The sequence below is a fragment of the Arachis ipaensis genome, chromosome B10 (genome assembly GCF_000816755.2).
Source record: "Arachis ipaensis cultivar K30076 chromosome B10, Araip1.1, whole genome shotgun sequence".
NCBI lineage: Eukaryota > Viridiplantae > Streptophyta > Magnoliopsida > Fabales > Fabaceae > Arachis > Arachis ipaensis.
This window is the reverse complement of record NC_029794.2, coordinates 108820342-108824995: the sequence shown is the minus strand read 5'-3', so window position 1 is coordinate 108824995 and position 4654 is coordinate 108820342. Positions and strand designations below refer to the sequence as shown.

Below are 4654 nucleotides of genomic sequence, written 5' to 3'. Positions count from 1 at the left end.
ACAACCTATTGTTACCGTTAAAATAGACAATAGCTTAAAGTGGAATATACTAGTGTTACCTAGGGGTGCACAGACCCGGCCCGGCCCGAAGGCCCGGCCCGGTCCCGAATACTTTTGGGGCTAATTTGGTGTGATTTCATCGGGTTTAGGGCCGGGTAAGGATTAGACAATATTAGTATTGATTGTGGTTATACTTTAGTATTGATTGTGGTTATGCTTTAATTTTGAAGAATGGTTGGTTCTTGTTATATTTTTCTAAGTGAATTTTACCATGTTAAATAATGGTTGGAGTCTTGAAAATTTGGATATTTTTACATGCTAGCTTACAAGAAGGTATCAACGTAATGTAATGTTAACGGCCCGGTTTTCACCCGGTTTCACCCGGTTTTTACCCGGTATAATTGTGGCCCGAAAGTGTATTGGTTTCATCGGGTCTAGGGCCGGATTCGAGTCTAATAAATAGACCCGGTGTATATTTCGGGCCGGGTCTGGGTCACATCAAACCCGGCTTCACCCGGCCCATGTGCACCCCTAGTGTTACCTGATAGATTAGGAAATGGTTAGATGGTTACTCTACATTTATGGCCCAATGAATGCCAATGAAAAAGAAGAAAAGAAAAAGGTTCCCTTTACTATTACGATAGAGTGATAGACAACGTGTCATAATGGTTAAACTATAATTGGCAATAGCGTTAAATTTTATTAAGGCTACGGTTTTGGGTGTTGCTAAGCTTAGTGTTGTCTTCTGTACCCTGAAAATTCAAAGAGCGTTTTTCCACTAATAATCTTTTGAACTTTATTGATAATTTGTTATTCACTTATTGAATAATATTTTGAAAAGAAGTGTGAAAAGAATACATGCATGGTTTTTCCACATAGATTTATTTAGTATTAATTTTCACTATCAATTACTTAGTAGATGTTTCTGTAAGTTTTCCACAGGAAGTCTCTTTTTTTAACCAATACAAAAAATCAACACCATGGATAGATGGTGATAAAGTTTTGAAAGAAAAACCCATCATGAATCATGATGGTTATAATTAAATAATTTTCATGTGATTAAGAAAAGAAAAAAAAAACAACTTTTTTTTCCAAGCACTTTGATTATTTAAAAAAAAATAAAAATATTAATACATACAAAAACTTAAGAAAATTTTTATGGTGTCTATCAATTGTTGTCTAACTTTTGCCTAACTTATTTTTTGTGATAAATTTTGAATTTTTAAAAATAATTTATCCACCGCCAAATCCCCCTCCGATCCTCACCCCAACTGGCTCAACAACGCCCTTCTCCGCACCCACTACACCAACAACGATACCAACGCCACCAATTTTCTCAACCTCCACACCACCGCCTCTGCTTCCGACTCCTCCGCCGCCGCCGCCGCAGCTGCTTCACAATCCTCCGCTCAGTGGCTCACCCGCCCTGTCCTCCACCGCAACCACAGCGAGGTCATTGACGACGTCGCCCCCTGTCCAACAACAAATCGCCTGATGTGTTGGTTGCCGGCGACGACAAGGGGGAGGTGGCGACTGTGGAGAGCGGCGGCGAAGGCGGAGGTGGGTTGGTGAACTGGCAGAATGCTCGGTACAAGGCGGAGATTCTGTCACACCCGCTTTACGAGCAGCTTCTGTCGGCACACGTGGCGTGCCTGCGGATCGCCACGCCGGTGGACCAGTTACCGAGGATCGACGCTCAGTTGGCTCAGTCCCAGAATGTGGTGGCCAAGTACTCTTCCTTCGCTCACGCTCCTCTCGGCGATGACAAAGAGCTCGACCAGTTCTTGGTAAACTCCTTCTGTTCTCCATTCATTCCCACAGCTTTTTTCTTTAAGCGTTTTCCGTGTTTTATGATACGGTATTAAAATTTATATAATCAAGACTTCCATCCTTGTTGATTTCGTGTCGAATCTCAAATTTGGATAATTATTATTCATAATTGAGATGGTTTTGTAGTCATATATATCTATTATGGCAGTGGGCTTGAACAATAGTATTTCTATTTTATTTGTAATTCATTAATTCCAGAATTGTGTTCTTTATTTTAATATGATTTCATGGTTGGTGCTGATTGTTGCAGTCACACTATGTTTTGTTGCTCTGTTCCTTCAAAGAACAACTCCAACAACATGTTCGTGTCCATGCAATGGAAGCAGTAATGGCTTGCTGGGAGATTGAGCAATCCTTACAAAGTCTAACAGGTGCAATAATTGCGTTCTTTTTTCATTTTTCATCTTAAAAAAATAAAAATAAAAACACTAGGAATAAAGGTTGGTTGGTCACAGTGGTAAATTGAAAATAACTTGTACCAAAATTCTTGTCTAACCATTGTGTGCTCCCTCAACGATGTTCCTGATATCAAGGAACCAACCAAGCAGTGACTGGCTCACCCAAACACATTACCTATTTTTGAGCAACTTCCACAAAACACATTACCTATTTTTGGCACAACATATTATGTACCTTGATAAAAAAAACCTTTAGCTGAACTTTGGGAGTCTTTAAAATATATTTATATATCTATTTTTTTATAGGAACATAGCACAGAGTTCTTGCTGTTTTTAATTCATATTCAGAACAATGAATTCCCCGGGATAGCAACTAAAGTTTGGGTCTAACCTCATGTTCAAAGTTTCTGACAAGTTAAAATACCGGTCAATTTAGGTGTGCACAATAAATGATATCAAAGTCCTTGAGTTTTGGTAGACTAAATGGAACAGGGGGACATGAGTAACAGTTTCCCGTATAAACATCCGTTAACTACTTGATTAAAATTGGAATGTATGTAGCATAATAAGGACATAATGATTGTAATTTCTGTGATGTATAAAGTCTATAATAAAAAGGCTTTACAATGTCTTGCTTAGTTTGCCAAACTATCTTATGTTTTTGAAGTAGACAAATGACCAGGAAAATCAAATTGCATATTTGCATAGTCCTTTTTCGCAATTGGATGAGTGTACTAAAGCTATGATTTCTTTCTACATGCTATGTGATCGATGACAGGAGTTTCGCCAGGGGAAGGTACCGGAGCAACAATGTCCGATGATGAAGATGACCAAGTAGACAGTGATGCCAATCTGTTTGATGGTGGTTTGGATGGTTCTGATAGCATGGGATTTGGCCCTCTTGTTCCAACAGAGAATGAGAGATCCCTTATGGAACGTGTAAGACATGAATTGAAGCATGAACTGAAACAGGTAATAAGGGTTATAGACTTCAAACTTAAACTCTCCTAATTTTAAATCCTTTTCCATGTGATTGATCTCTCAAATTCTCTTTATCATGTAGGGTTATAAGGATAAAATTGTGGACATAAGAGAGGAAATTTTGCGCAAAAGACGAGCCGGAAAACTTCCCGGTGACACCACCTCTGTTCTTAAAGCATGGTGGCAATCACATTCCAAGTGGCCTTACCCTACAGTAAGAACTCAACACTTGCTCTACTAATGTTTGGTGAAATCATTCTCGAATTTCAACGTTCATTATCTGAAAATTGACTTTTGTTAAACATTTTTTTTTCTTAAAAAACAAAGCAGTTTGTCATATATAAGTCAAAGCACAGGAATAAGGACTACACATTTTGTCTAAGATTATGCCTATTATATGGTCCACACGCTAATGTTAGCGCTGTAGTAACCTTAGAATATATTATGATATTCCTATTACTCATGTAGCTGGTCCTGGAATTTTACTATATTTTATTTTTCCAAAGCTACTATTCTGAAGTCAATACTACCTGCTATGTAACAAGTGGCTCATTGTTTTGGTTTTTCAGGAGGAAGATAAGGCAAGGTTGGTGCAGGAAACAGGATTGCAATTGAAGCAGATCAATAATTGGTTCATCAACCAAAGGAAGAGGAACTGGCACAGTAATCCTTCAACTTCTACTTCCTTGAAGAGCAAGCGCAAAAGGTATTCCAATAATCACAATATTTACATGATCCTTCTTTCCAGTCTTAATAATAATAACAAAACTAATAATGCAGGTGATAATAGTGCTGAATGATACATATAAATGGAGGGAAACTGAATCAATCAATCATTGGCTATGTACTCTGTTAGTGCATGGCAATGGATTCAAGGAAAGGCAATCACTTTTGGCTGCTTCTTTTCATGGAACATCTATGTATGTTTACACTATAAGGAGCAAATATTTGGAGGCCTTCAGCACCTTTGAAGCATGAAAATTAGGGAGCTCAATTAGGAACAATCACAATTTAATGACTTTGAATTATATATAGTAAGGGGTCGGGATTATAGGGGTACAGTAATAATCTGTGCATTTTGATCTTGAAGTTGGTATTTCGTTCCTATATGTGAAGGTCATTTTCTTGCAGAAAATGATATAGATGTATAGTTATTATATACTATATAGTACGTATTTACTTTTTATACTTAAACGATGATAGTTGCCCAGATGGTATGGGTTTCGCATGATGCTTCTTCAGGTGATCGTAAAGTCATAATCATGGCATGAAACAACTTGAGTGAATTAGAAAAGGGTGAAAAGAGTTCATAATTTTTTTTTACCCGGGTGTGGTTGGAGGATATCTACATATTGGTATTTGTGCTTTGTTTTGAGGGGTGGGACAAATTTCTTTTATGCATGCTATGCGACCAAACTATATGTTATTTAGTTGAGGAATCATAT

General features: G+C 37.8%; 1 pseudogene; it reads left to right on the top strand.

The window, feature by feature from the left end:
• LOC107620945 overlaps positions 1-4556 on the top strand; it is a 13398-nt pseudogene extending 8842 nt beyond the window's left edge.